Source organism: Lissotriton vulgaris, chromosome 5 (genome assembly GCF_964263255.1).
Source record: "Lissotriton vulgaris chromosome 5, aLisVul1.2, whole genome shotgun sequence".
Taxonomy (NCBI): domain Eukaryota; kingdom Metazoa; phylum Chordata; class Amphibia; order Caudata; family Salamandridae; genus Lissotriton; species Lissotriton vulgaris.
Window position 1 is genome coordinate 474,358,616 of NC_141693.1, and position 15,833 is coordinate 474,374,448.

Sequence of the window (15,833 nt, forward strand, 5' to 3'; positions counted from 1 at the left end):
CGAGTGGGGCAGAGTGCATAAGGGCACCAAAAACGAGTGGCGCAGAGGTCAGGCGAGCACCAAAAATGAGTGGCACAGAGGTCAGGCGGGCACAAAAAACTAGTGGCAAGGAGGCAGAATACTGAAATATAGGGGCAGCTAAGAACAGAATGTACTTATGATTATCATTCGATGGCTAAGGGTGAAATTTTCTTGTGAACAAAAGCAATAAAGATGTGGGGAATATGTAAAAATCTCTGCAAGTAAAACAAGATTTAAGGTTATTCCTCTTGATGCAGGTTTTTAAATTTAAAGCTGCGTTTTTATAAATGTTTTATTTACTGTTCAAAAAGGGTTAGGGTTTAAAGTTATAAACTGCAAGTAACAAAATGAGCTTTCTGACAGAAGCAGTAATTCACTGACCTAGTTACATTTAATGTGATTTTTGATCTGCATGGTTCACCAGCTTTTCATCAGGCATTTTAACCTCCTCAGCTACTTAATGAGTCAACTTCCAGTAGGCAAACCTTAGATCTCTCTGCAGCAGGTCCATCATTCTTCAGTTAGCTTGACATATTTATGGTTGCCTGAAAATTGCTTGAACGTAGTCAATCATATTTTTGCGCGGCACTGCAGCAGCGTCAGGTGGGATCTTTTGATGGATTGTGTGCTTTTCAGCCATCCTGTGGGTTACCTTGTTCACCCACCTCAACCATTTGCAGTTTGTATTTTGTGTTACACCTTCTGTGATGCCGCTTTCCCCTGGGAATTCAGATTTATAGACCATTTTAAGATAATGGATGCTAATAATGGAACACATGGGCATACCCCTGTTTGTCCTAGGCTGGAATCCCAGGTAATTATTTGATCATTTTTCGTCTTGGGCCTCTTGACTGGTCCCATGCACAGTTTGTAATTCTTCGGGCGTTTGCTGACTTACTTGTCTTCACTTGTAGGTTTCCAGTCTGTACGGTATTTGGATTACAGGGGTCAGGTGCGAGTACCACAAAGACTTTTTTTTATTTTTTTTAATTCTTTTTATTGAAGTTGTGTTCAGGTTTTATGCAGCATAGATCAAGGAATACTGACAATCGCAACAAAATAAATATTTACATTTGATTTCAACTTAACAAAACGTCACATCAATTTACTCAAAATAACATCCCCAGATTTGATCGAATTTTCTAATGCCCCCAACTCTTTGAGCATATAACAGTTCGCTTTTCCTAACCCTTTTCATTTTTTCCAGCCATTCCTGTAGCGTCGGGATATAGGTTGAAAGCCAATTCTGCAATAATAAAGATCTAGCCACAGCCATTATAATATATATCAATTTTGCCAGGTGACTTGAAAATGTACAATCAGGATCATAACCAAATAATAACATTGTTGCATTGCATGGGACTGATAACATACAACAAGTTTTTAAAAAACCAATAATTTCTTCCCAGAAATGCTTAATTTTGGGACAAAATACTATAATGTGTGACCAATTGGCTTGTTCGCAATTACATTGTCTGAAACAGGAAGCAGATGCATTATTATACATTTTAGCAATTATTACTGGTGTACGATATAATAGCCACTTGCTAAAATACAGCATCCGACGCCAATTGGCACCACGTAGTACACAGAAATTAAACTGATTAATAGTTTTCCATATTTCCGGTGACAAAATTAAATTTTCCTGAGTGTACCATATACGGATTGCCTTAGCAGTCAACTCTACCTCCCGACTTTGAATTAGACACTGTTTCCATGCTCCGGGTTTCTTCTCTGAATTATTAACAAACAGATCTAAAACAAGAGTAGAAGTATAATTCGAAATGATACCGGGATCTAATTGCGCCAACATAGGATAAATTAAATTAGAATAGGAGCCCATTAGCAAAAAATTGCCAACAATTTGACCTGACATCTCGTTAACAGAGAGCCAAGTCCCGCTGACCAAAAAGTCTGCTAATGTTCTGAACCCGGCCCGGTCCCAATTTTCTATAACAATGGGATCGATTTTGATCTTTAAAAAGGAAAACACTCCCATTAAAGGAGTTAGTAAATGAAAGGGTGGAAGTGAATATCTCTTAATCATTGCATTACGTCGTTTAAAAAACCAATTTAGAATTTTATACCGCACAAATTTGGGAGATTTCAGAACGAACAAAGGGGATGGAATTTTAATTTCTGAACATATCAGATCAAAGAAAAAATTTATAAAGCAACTAGTAGCTGCATTCCTGTTTTTAAATCTCTCTAGATACTGTGCAAAATAAGCAAAGTAATAATCTTTCAAATTTGGAAAGGAAAGACCTCCATAATCCGTTTCTGCAGTTAATGTCCGTATATCTAGTCTGGGTGTTTTTTTTGCCCAAATAAATTTGGAAAACATAGATTCTATTTTGGAGAAAAAAGTACCTGGCAAATAGACTGGAATTGAAGCGAACAAAAAATTAAAAAGAGGAAGGATTGACATTTTAATTAAATTGATGCGGCCAAGAATAGTCAAAGGCAAAGGGTCCCATCGAGCAAACATAGATTGAACTTTTTTTATTAATGGTATGAAATTAAGTGTATATAGATCCAAGATATTGGAAGAGAACCAAATTCCCAGATATCTTTTCGGTTTTGAATTAATACAACCTTGTAAATCTTTGTGAAGAACTGGGTCTGCACCCCCACATACCAATATTTCTGTCTTTTTTTTATCAATCCGGTAACCTCCTAAAGATTCGAATTCTTCAAAAATTTGAAAAATATGGGTCTGTGATTCCAAATCCGGTTTAATAAGTAACATAATATCATCTACGTAGAGTTTGATTTTGGCCATGGAGGTAACTGGAGATTTAATCTGAAAACAATTCCTGATAGCAATAGTTAATGGTTCGATAAAGAAAGCGAAAAGAATAGGTGATAAAGGGCAGCCTTGCCTAGTGCCACGTTGTACTGAAATTAGGCCTGCTAATGATTTATTAATAATTATGTTTGCTCTAGCACCAACATATAAATTCTTTATCAAATTGATGATGCGTTGAGAGATGGCAAACTTAGATAAAATAAAGAAAAGAGTGTCCCATACCACCAAATCAAAAGCTTTTTCTGCATCTAAAAGTAATACCAAGGCCTGCATCCCACGTGCTTCAAAATAATCTAATGCTTCAACTAAAAAGTGTGTGTTAGTAAATAATTGTCTATCTATTATAAAACCGTTTTGATCTGGATGAATCAAGTCCACCGCATGATCATTAAGGCGGAGTGAGAGCATCTTAGTAGTTATTTTATAATCGAAATTTAATAAAGTAATTGGCCTATATGAGTTCGGGTCTTTGGATTCTTTCCCTTTTTTTAAGAAACTAATGACTGTACCTTCATGGAAGGATTCCGGGACTTGCCCTCCTTCCAGCATTGAGTTCAACAATAACAAAAATAAATCGCTGAAGGAGTTAAAAAAGCTTTAAAGAATTCTGAGGGGAAGCCGTCGGGACCACAAGCCTTGCCTAGTGGAAGGTTTTTAACAACTTCTTCCAATTCTGTTTTAGAAAAAGGTCTTTGCATATGCCTCTGATCTTCGAAGGGTAGACTTGGAATTTCATGTCGGTCTAAAAACTCTGATAATTTTTGAGAATTGAAAATATGTTTTACAGAGTAAATACTCTTGTAATGTTTAAGCATGATATTATTTATTTCAGCCTGATCAAATATATCGGAATGAGTGAGAGGGTCTTTTAAGGAATGAATCAAATTTGAAGCCGCCTGTTCTTTTACTTGCCAGGCTAGAAATTTCCCTGTAAAGTTACTCTCTTCGTACACTTTTTGTGATTGTTTCTGAAACACCAATTCACTTTGCTCATAATAATGAGCGCTAAGCGCTTGTTTAGCTTCCCTCAATTGAAAAAAACTGCATAATTTGGTTGAAGTTGATAGCTTAATGTTAAATCCTGAATTTTTCGAAGCAAGGAGTTCCTTTTCTTTTTCACAACACACCACTCAGCCGCATCTTTGCTAATGAAAACCCCCCGTAAAAAAGCCTTTAACGAGTCCCAAATAATATGAAGAGGGGCTGTGCCTATATTTCGGTTAATGTACTCTACAATCTCCACCTTCACTACTGATATCCAGTTCAAATCCTGTAGATACATTTTGTTAAACATCCATCTTTTCGAAACCTTAGTAGTCTCCGCATAGTCAAAATTAATCACTATCATAGCATGGTCTGAAAAGCCATTGTGGTAAAATCTCTGTGAACTGAATTTAAGCTGTCTAGATGTTAAAAAGAAGTCTATACGAGATGAGGATTTATACCTTCCTGACCAGCAGGTATACTCCATTTTCAGAGGGTTTCTCACACGCCACGGGTCACATATACCAAATAAAGATATGTAATTTAGAATAGTCTTAAGAGATCTAGGCTTAGACTGCCTCTTAAGAGATGATGTGGAGTCTAATTTAGGGTTCATGAGTATATTAAAATCGCCACCTATAATGATATCTCCACCAACCAATAGAAGAGATTGAAACAGAGCATCGTAAATCTGGGGATTATCCTCTATAGGGGCATAAAAGCAAACAAAGGTAATCAAGGAGTTATGATTTTTAACTTTACATGAAACCCAACACCAACGACCTGAAGAATCGTTTTCAGTCTGGACTATTTCAATCTCTAAATTTTTATTTATAAGTAAAGCAACGCCTCGTTGTGAATCCGTGGCACACGAAAACCCCCGAAAAGAAGCCCAGGATTTAAACATTTTAAAATCCTCTTTTTTGGCGACAGCTATGTGAGTCTCCTGTAACATGATCACTGTAGGATTTTCAGTTCTAATCCAAGACTCTATTGCACGCATTTTTCTAGCGTTATTCAGACCATTCACATTAAAGGATATCAGTTTCAGCCCCATCCTAAGCGACATGAAGCAGAATTAATTGCACAAAGAAGTACAAAAATTTTAATCTCAGAACCACTTAATTTACGCATATATATGCACAATTGCCTACCAGAATACCAAAAATGCAAGATCTTAACACATTTAAATCCATTGAAAACAACTTCAATTTTTCCATTTTTTCGCCTCCCCCCCCTCACCCATGGCCCTCCTCCTAGCACTCTCCCCCACGCTCGCCACCGGGTCTCCCCCCCAACCATAGAGGTGTCTTGGAATAACACCCCGTTCCCTGCCCAGCCCTCCCGCTCCCTCACCCCTCCACCAGATCCACCAAATCCACCATATCTATCAAAAAAAAATGAAAGGAGAAAAAACCTGAGAAAAATATAGGCACAAAGTATGCTAGGAAACATAGAGTTAGCCTTAATCATTTATCCGGGTGACATTTGACTAAGCAAATCGTTGGCTTCCTCTATATCTGTTAGCAAATGAAATTTGCCTTTAATCAACACTTTTAATTTTGACTGTTGTGCTATAGAGGCTTGTGCCCCTCTAGCTTTAAACAGATGCAAAAGTTTCACAAACTCTTTTCTGCGTTTCGCAGCAGCGGCGGACATATCGGAAAAAATCCGGCATTTGGAAGTTGCATTAGCTGCAAACTGACCCTGTTTAATAGCTCTTGTCAGAATTGTCTCTTTAACTCGAAAGTCAGCAAAATTAACCAATATAGTACGGGGAAAAGGAGAGTTCGGAAATGGCTGAGCAGGCACACGATGAGCTCGGGTGATTGTCAAATCACCTTTAATGTCCGGAATGACTTCATGTGATATAAAAGAGGTGACCCACTGAACCATATCCGAGCCCTCAATTTTCTCCGGGACCCCTACTATTCGCAGATTAGATCTACGATTGTAATTTTCCAACTCATCAAGCTTGGATTCCAAAGTCCTAGACGATTTATAGACATCCTTGACGTCCTTTTGAAGTTTGGGAATTTCATCCTCTAGGCTTGAAATTCTGGCCTCAGCCTCCTGAAGACGAGGTGGGAAAGAAGTGACAATATCCTCAATTTTGTCCAAACGATTTTGAATTCCAGCAAGTTCTGCTTTTTGAGACTGTTGAGACTGTTTCACTTCACGAATCTCAGCCAAAATTAGGTTAAGCATGTCCTTGACTGACAATTGCATTGTATTTGAGCCAGTTGTCTGGTTAGTCTCGCTATTCAAAGACAGAGTAGGGCTCATCAAACCCGTTTGTTCCTCCCCGACTTGCATTCCATGACTTGCATCTTGAGCCACCTGGCTATCAGCTCCATTGTTCAAGTTAGTGACTACTGTTGCAACATGAGCTGTACTTAAATCTTGAGCACAGACTGAACCAGGATTGGGCTGGGTGATAACAGAACTGCTCGGCGTGGGCGCAGGTGAGTTATTTCTAGGCTCGAACAATGGAAATTGTCTTAAAGGTTTGTTAGTAGACAATGCCTTCAGCTGTGTACTAGAGTCTACTACAGGCACAGAATCAGAGTCAGTTTGCAGAGTCTCAACTGGGCGAACATCCCCCAAAGTATCAGGAATATCAGGGGACTCTATAATTGCCTCATTCTCCCCCTCGGAACTCACCAAAGAAATTTCTGCCCTGCTTTCCATCAGGTCCGTCGACTTTTCAGATGCAGTCTCTTCTGTAGCTTTAAGCCGTCGGGCTCTCGCCTTAGCACGCACTTTTGTTAGTTTGCCCATCAACAGCTGCAGTTAATTCAGAAGTTTGTCGAAATGGGGGAAGTCACACAGTGTGAACACTCTGCATAGGTACAAAGCAGTAGAGCAGGTTTTTTTCCCCCCCCAGGGAAGCAGGGCAATATGGCAATATGGGAGTTGTTGACCTGTAGACCTGTATGCAGCATGTAGTATTCAGACAGTGCACACTATCAGCCTTATTCATCAAGGCCGAATCGGCTCGCAAAGGGCCAGATTCTGAGAATCTGGCCCTTTGCGAGTGCGATTTTTGCATTTGGGATTCAACATCCCAAATGCAAAAATCGCTATTTGCTAATTCGCATATTTGCGAGGATTTACATTTAAGGAATCTCTATTTGAGATTCCTTAAATGTAATTCATCATCCATTTTACAATTGCGAAATCGCAATTTCGGGCCGCAATTTACCGCGAGGTCAAACCTCGCGGTAAATTGCGAAAACTCAGAAAAATGCATTTAAATGCATTTTTCTGAGTTGCACGTTACACACGCACATGTCCTTTGGACATGTGTGTGTGCAACACCTGTGTTAATTTCCATGCAGGGGTGCTACAGGGTGTCCTTTGGACACCCCTGGCACCCTTGTACTCGCAATCTCATTTGCGATTAGCTAATTGCTAATCGCAAATGAGGAATGACTCCCCATGCATTCCTATGGGCCTTTTGGCCCATAGGAATGCATGGGGAGTTATTCCTTGTTTGCGATTAGCAATTAGCTAATCGCAAATAAGGAATCAGTGGGAATCGCAATTACTATTGCGATTCCTACATGAATACCGTTTTGCGAGTCTCAAATAGCGATTCCTTATGATTCGCTATTTGAGCCTTGCAAAACGGCCCGTTCATGAATCAGGCTGTAAGACTACTGGGTAGGAAACGCTGTCGAATGCCTTAATCAATAGAACCAATGCCTACCAAAATCCATCAGCGCATACCGGCCGACCTGCTCTCAAAATCCATGCACCGGTGCGCCGGTGTAATGACACAGGGAATGATGTTAGAGCCGAGATTTTAGCCCCCTGCAGCGCCAGCCGCCAAACCAGGCACTCGGACCCTGCTCACCCGTGTTGATGTCGGTGAAAAATGCGCGCCTGTTCCGCTTCAATGTGACCTTTCAAATCGTCCTCGGTAAAGTTGCGGAGCAACATGAAAACCGGGCAGCACTCGATTCCAGAAAAAACGCCGGCCGGCATCTCCCTCAGTAAGACGCCACCGCCATCGCCATTACCATCTCCATCTCGCGTTCACAGTTGGGGGAGGAGCAAGGAGGCAGGAGTGCTCAGGTGCTACGTGGAGGCGTGGAACTCCACCGTAGCGGACTCAACTCTGTTGCAAACGCGAGTACCACAAAGACAAGGTAATTCTGTTTACGTTCCTCGTTGGGTTGGGGGTTGCTGGGTAAATAGATTCACAAGCTGCACCCATTTTTCTTTTGCAGGTTCGTGAGACCGTACTACAAAGACAATTGCACAGGCAGAAGTGAGTGCAGACAGAAGAGGTAATTGTTAGGTTGAGTTAAACTGTGGTGCATCTTCATCCAACACCGTTTTTTAGCTCACTGCACCATCCCAGTTTCAGAACCTGGCTGTATGCAAATTAGTCTGTTCCTGTCCCAGTGCATGATGGGAACAGGGCAAACCAAACTACAAAAGCCAATTCTTACACTGGGAAGGAAACAAGCTCCCGGGGACCGGTTTCTGGCATTACAGCCGTCTTCGGCCCGGTTTGCTTGAATCCTGATGGTGCAATGAGCAAGGGTCTCACATCTGAGAATACCCTTCCACGCTTAGGGTGGACAAAAATATTTACAACAAGGGGTGGTCAGGGACAGAGTCTCTGAATTAAGCAGAAAGCTCTCACCCAGTCAAGAGATCAGGGCTAGATCCAACACCGTTTTTTAGCTCACTGCACCATCCCAGTTTCAGAACCTGGCTGTATGCAAATTAGTCTGTTCCTGTCCCAGTGCATGATGGGAACAGGGCAAACCAAACTACAAAAGCCAATTCTTACACTGGGAAGGAAACAAGCTCCCGGGGACCGGTTTCTGGCATTACAGCCGTCTTCGGCCCGGTTTGCTTGAATCCTGATGGTGCAATGAGCAAGGGTCTCACATCTGAGAATACCCTTCCACGCTTAGGGTGGACAAAAATATTTACAACAAGGGGTGGTGAGGGAAAGAGTCTCTGAAAAGCAGAAAGCTCTCACCCAGTCAAGAGATCAGGGCTAGATCCAACACCATTTTTTAGCTCACTGCATCATCCCAGTTTCAGAACCTGGCTGTATGCAAATTAGTCTGTTCCTGTCCCAGTGCATGATGGGAACAGGGCAAACCAAACTACAAAAGCCAATTCTTACACTGGGAAGGAAACAAACTCCCGGGGACCGGTTTCTGGCATTACAGCCGTCTTCGGCCCGGTTTGCTTGAATCCTGATGGTGCAATGAGCAAGGGTCTCACATCTGAGAATACCCTTCCACGCTTAGGGTGGACAAAAATATTTACAACAAGGGGTGGTGAGGGACAGAGTCTCTGACTTAAGCAGAAAGCTCTCACCCAGTCAAGAGATCAGGGCTAGATCCAACACCGTTTTTTAGCTCACTGCACCATCCCAGTTTCAGAACCTGGCTGTATGCAAATTAATCTGTTCCTGTCCCAGTGCATGATGGGAACAGGGCAAACCAAACTACAAAAGCCAATTCTTACACTGGGAAGGAAACAAGCTCCCGGGGACCGGTTTCTGGCATTACAGCCGTCTTCGGCCCGGTTTGCTTGAATCCTGATGGTGCATTGAGCAAGGGTCTCACATCTGAGAATACCCTTCCACGCTTAGGGTGGACAAAAATATTTACAACAAGGGGTGGTGAGGGACAGAGTCTCTGAATTAAGCAGAAAGCTCTCACCCAGTCAAGAGATCAGGGCTAGATCCAACACCGTTTTTTAGCTCACTGCACCATCCCAGTTTCAGAACCTGGCTGTATGCAAATTAGTCTGTTCCTGTCCCAGTGCATGATGGGAACAGGGCAAACCAAACTACAAAAGCCAATTCTTACACTGGGAAAGAAACAAGCTCCCGGGGACCGGTTTCTGGCATTACAGCCGTCTTCGGCCCGGTTTGCTTGAATCCTGATGGTGCAATGAGCAAGGGTCTCACATCTGAGAATACCCTTCCACGCTTAGGGTGGACAAAAATATTTACAACAAGGGGTGGTGAGGGACAGAGTCTCTGAATTAAGCAGAAAGCTCTCACCCAGTCAAGAGATCAGGGCTAGATCCAACACCGTTTTTTAGCTCACTGCACCATCCCAGTTTCAGAACCTGGCTGTATGCAAATTAGTCTGTTCCTGTCCCAGTGCTTGATGGGAACAGGGCAAACCAAACTACAAAAGCCAATTCTTACACTGGGAAGGAAACAAGCTCCCGGGGACCGGTTTCTGGCATTACAGCCGTCTTCGGCCCGGTTTGCTTGAATCCTGATGGTGCAATGAGCAAGGGTCTCACATCTGAGAATACCCTTCCACGCTTAGGGTGGACAAAAATATTTACAACAAGGGGTGGTCAGGGACAGAGTCTCTGAATTAAGCAGAAAGCTCTCACCCAGTCAAGAGATCAGGGCTAGATCCAACACCGTTTTTTAGCTCACTGCACCATCCCAGTTTCAGAGCCTGGCTGTATGCAAATTAGTCTGTTCCTGTCCCAGTGCATGATGGGAACAGGGCAAACCAAACTACAAAAGCCAATTCTTACACTGGGAAGGAAACAAGCTCCCGGGGACCGGTTTCTGGCATTACAGCCGTCTTCGGCCCGGTTTGCTTGAATCCTGATGGTGCAATGAGCAAGGGTCTCACATCTGAGAATACCCTTCCACGCTTAGGGTGGACAAAAATATTTACAACAAGGGGTGGTGAGGGACAGAGTCTCTGAATTAAGCAGAAAGCTCTCACCCAGTCAAGAGATCAGGGCTAGATCCAACACCGTTTTTTAGCTCACTGCACCATCCCAGTTTCAGAACCTGGCTGTATGCAAATTAGTCTGTTCCTGTCCCAGTGCATGATGGGAACAGGGCAAACCAAACTACAAAAGCCAATTCTTACACTGGGAAGGAAACAAGCTCCCGGGGACCGGTTTCTGGCATTACAGCCGTCTTCGGCCCGGTTTGCTTGAATCCTGATGGTGCAATGAGCAAGGGTCTCACATCTGAGAATACCCTTCCACGCTTAGGGTGGACAAAAATATTTACAACAAGGGGTGGTGAGGGACAGAGTCTCTGAATTAAGCAGAAAGCTCTCACCCAGTCAAGAGATCAGGGCTAGATCCAACACCGTTTTTTAGCTCACTGCACCATCCCAGTTTCAGAACCTGGCTGTATGCAAATTAGTCTGTTCCTGTCCCAGTGCATGATGGGAACAGGGCAAACCAAACTACAAAAGCCAATTCTTACACTGGGAAGGAAACAAGCTCCCGGGGACCGGTTTCTGGCATTACAGCCGTCTTCGGCCCGGTTTGCTTGAATCCTGATGGTGCAATGAGCAAGGGTCTCACATCTGAGAATACCCTTCCACGCTTAGGGTGGACAAAAATATTTACAACAAGGGGTGGTGAGGGACAGAGTCTCTGAATTAAGCAGAAAGCTCTCACCCAGTCAAGAGATCAGGGCTAGATCCAACACCGTTTTTTAGCTCACTGCACCATCCCAGTTTCAGAACCTGGCTGTATGCAAATTAGTCTGTTCCTGTCCCAGTGCATGATGGGAACAGGGCAAACCAAACTACAAAAGCCAATTCTTACACTGGGAAGGAAACAAGCTCCCGGGGACCGGTTTCTGGCATTACAGCCGTCTTCGGCCCGGTTTGCTTGAATCCTGATGGTGCAATGAGCAAGGATCAAGCCCTGATCTTTGGACTGGGTAAGAGTGGTCTGCTTAATTCAGACACTCTGTTCATCACCACCCCCTTTTCTGAATCGTTTTTGGCCACTATAGGTGTGGCAGGGTATACTCAGACATGAGTCCCTTTCTCACTGCACCATCAGGATTCAAGCAAGCCGGGCCGAAGAAGGCTGAAATGCCAGAAACCGGTCCCCGGTAGCTTGTCTCCTTTCTGGTGAAGAATTGGCTTGGTAGTTTAGTCTGCCCTGTTCCCATGATGCACTGGGCCAGGGACAGACTGATTTGCATATAGCCAGGTTCTGAGCTGGGATGGTGCAGTGAGATAAATAACGGTGATGGATCAAGCCCTGATCTTTGGACTGGGTAAGAGTGGTCTGCTTAATTCAGACACTCTGTTCATCACCACCCCCTTTTCTGAATCGTTTTTGGCCACTATAGGTGTGGCAGGGTATACTCAGACATGAGTCCCTTTCTCACTGCACCATCAGGATTCAAGCAAGCCGGGTCGAAGAAGGCTGAAATGCCAGAAACCGGTCCCCGGTAGCTTGTCTCCTTTCTGGTGAAGAATTGGCTTGGTAGTTTAGTCTGCCCTGTTCCCATGATGCACTGGGCCAGGGACAGACTGATTTGCATATAGCCAGGTTCTGAGCTGGGATGGTGCAGTGAGATAAATAACGGTGATGGATCAAGCCCTGATCTTTGGACTGGGTAAGAGTGGTCTGCTTAATTCAGACACTCTGTTCATCACCACCCCCTTTTCTGAATCGTTTTTGGCCACTATAGGTGTGGCAGGGTATACTCAGACATGAGTCCCTTTCTCACTGCACCATCAGGATTCAAGCAAGCCGGGCCGAAGAAGGCTGAAATGCCAGAAACCGGTCCCCGGTAGCTTGTCTCCTTTCTGGTGAAGAATTGGCTTGGTAGTTTAGTCTGCCCTGTTCCCATGTGCACTGGGCCAGGGACAGACTGATTTGCATATAGCCAGGTTCTGAGCTGGGATGGTGCAGTGAGATAAATAACGGTGATGGATCAAGCCCTGATCTTTGGGCTGGGTAAGAGTGGTCTGCTTAATTCAGACACTCTGTTCATCACCACCCCCTTTTCTGAACAAAACATTTAAAGAGGCGCATGTGAGTGCAAGCAGAACAGGTAATTGTTGGGTTGAGTTAACCTCTTCAATGCTAATGACAAGGGTAACTCGTCATGCACTGCCCATTCATTTCAATGGAAATCTCATTATATGGGCTGAGCACCCTTAGCGTCCAAGTGGTTAAACTGTGGTGCATCTTGAACATTGTAGTACCATATATACTTACCCATGTTTTCTTCTGTTGCAGGTTTCACAGCCAGAACCCCAAACATTTAAAGAGGCGCACGTGAGTGCAAGCAGAAGAGGTAATTGTTGGGTTGAGTTAAACTGTGGTGCATCTTGAACATTGTAGTACTACATCTACTTACCCATGTTTTCTTCTGAAGCAGGTTTCACAGCCAGAACCCCAAACATTCAAAGAGGCGCACGTGAGTGCAAGCAGAAGAGGTAATTGTTGGGTTGAGTTAAACTGTGGTGCATCTTCAACATTGTAGTATAACAGTTTGCATTCATGAGCTAGGCGTCAACGTAAGCCATGTTTCCTTATTTTGCAGGCTTTGTGGGACAGCAGGCTCAAACCGGCGGGTACGGAAATGTTCAAGTGCAAAGCTGTAACTTCGGGAGAGTGCAGTGCTTCACCACAAAGGAAGAAATGTTGCCTTGTATTCAAGGAAGAGTGGATGAAGGAAATTGTGGAGGCTGAGACACAGAAGTCACGAAGCAAGGTACGCATGCAACTCGGGGAACTATTTCAATACAGTCCAGATGTGGGCTTGATTTGCAGAGCATGTGCCGAAGCCAAGATTGTTGGGGACTTTTCCACAGGGAAGAAATGGAGTGATGGCTGGAAACTGGACTACATGAAACGCCATCTACTTAGCAAAGTACATGAGTCTGCCTTGGTGATATTGAGAAGCAGAAGTGCTGCTGCCAGGTTTGGTTTTGGAGTACGGGCAATGCTGACAGAAACTGCCACTGACAAAGCAAATAGAATGGAAGTAGTTGAACGCCAAAGATCTATGCCTGAGGGGATAAAGATTCTCATCAACAACGTGTTGCTGGCAATCAAGATGAACACTTCAATGTTATCTGTACAAGACATCCATGACCACTTAGCTTTGTATGTGAAGATACCAGACAGCTGGAGGAGCAAGAACTATGCTTTTGAGTTCCTTGAGGCCATCAATAGCGTGATACGCTGTGAAGCTATGACAGAACTTCGGCAAGCTTTGTATCACACCTTGATAATTGATGAGAGCACAGATATTTCTGTTACAAAAATGCTCATCCTGTACTTCAAGTTCCGACCTGTAACATCAACTGAGCACAAAACGCAGTTTGGGGGCATAGTGAAGCTGACTAGCTGTAATGCTGAGGCTATCACTACTGCCGTGAAAGAATTCTACACTGCCAATGAACTGGACCTCATGAAAATGGTCATGTTCACATCTGATGGTGCATCTGTAATGCTGGGGAAGAATAATGGTGTTGCTACTCGCCTTAAACAATCCATTCCTCATCTAGTTGAGCAGCATTGTGTCGCACATCGAGAAGATTTGGGAATTGATGATGCCTGGAAGAGGGTTCCAATGATTAAAGAGATGGAGACATTATTGAGGACTGTCTACACTGTGTTCTCCAGATCTCCTGCAAGGAAGTCTAAGCTGGATGAAATTGCATCGGTCACTGAATGTGAAGTTGTCCCTTTTCGACCATTGAATGAAGTCCGGTGGCTTTCAAGGCATTTTGCTGTTGGTGCACTAATTCGTAATTACGAGACTGTTCTTAAGTACTTTGAGCATGAGAAAGTTGAGGAGAATGATCCAATTGCTAAAAATTGTTATAAAAAACTATCAGACTCCAACTACCATATTTCCCTTGCAGTACTTAAGGACATTCTGGGTGAATTTGCATCTTTGTGCAAACTATTCCAAAAAAGTTCTTTAACTACTGTTGAAGCCGTACAGTATGCAAGAGCAAAGATTGGCCAAATTAAGCAACAGTATTTGGGGGACACTGTATTTTGGAGCAGCAATGTAAGAGAGCTGATGGTGTTGTACAAGGAAAGGCAAGAGTTTGACAGTGGGCCTATTTTGTCTTTTGTTTCCCTTCTTTGTGAGCACATGCAAAAAAGGTTCCCTGAAGGTGAGCTAAAAGAATGGGCAAGTTTTGAGATCCAGGCAATAGCCACACAATCGCATTTTGATTTTGGGACTGAGAATATTGAAAGACTTGTTAAAAAGTATAAAAATGTCTTGGCCCTGGGTGATTGTGAAACACCAGAAGATGTTGTTCGACAGTACAGTGACTATAAATATGTGGTGGCAGAACATGTTAAGGGGGGGTTATTTACCACCTTTTAAGACATGGTGACTTTCACTGTACGCAATGCTGCTCAGTATAGTGTGGTGTCTCAGCTTGTTGATGTCTGTGCAACATTTGAAGCATCTAGTGCAGACTGTGAACGAGGATTCAGCCTCATGAATACTATCAAGAGCAAATTGAGGAATAGACTAGAGCAGAAGCATTTGGACATGCTGATGAGGACAAAGGCCTACCTCCTGAATGGGAAAGTTGACCTAGACCGAGTTTATCAGCACTGGAAAAATGGCAAGGATCGCCGTGAGAAGCAACCCTGTCACCCATCTAGTGATGCCACTTGACTTGTCTGAACAGCCCTCTCCCTTACTGTGTATATAAGATATTGTATAGGCTTGCAACATTTCCCCACCCAATGAACTGTGCTCTAGTTAAGAATATTTATTAAAATCTTATGATGGTACCACCATTGAAGTCTTGTGCTTTTCTAAACTTGAAGTGAACTTGCCAGTGTAACCAATTCATGTCATGGTGTGCATATCCAATTTGCAAACTGCCCTTAAGACCCTTATTGTGGCGCTGTATGTGTGAAAATGCACTATCTTTTCACTTTTTAAAGTAAAATATTGGAGTGCCATTTGGCGCCGCAGACACGCGCGGTTTGGGTCCTGGCGCACATAGCCATGGTTGCAGCGCACAGAGACCCTCCACTGCCGCACACAGAGGAAACAATTTAGAGGGAACATTGCCCACAAGTGTCATTTAATTTGCAGGCCCTGGGTACAAGAAGTACCACTTTACCAGGGATTTACAAGTAAATTTAATGTGCCAATTTCACCATGTTTAAAGGAGATAGCGCAGTCACGTTAGCACAAGTTAGCAATGGGAAAATATGCAGAGTCCTAAATCCAGCTAAAATAAAGTCAGCA

General features: G+C 43.3%; 1 pseudogene; it reads left to right on the forward strand.

The window, feature by feature from the left end:
• Positions 1-13,178: 13,178 nt before the first annotated feature.
• LOC147711113 (zinc finger protein 862-like) lies at positions 13,179-15,248 on the forward strand (annotated as a pseudogene).
• The last annotated feature ends 585 nt before the right edge of the window (positions 15,249-15,833 follow it).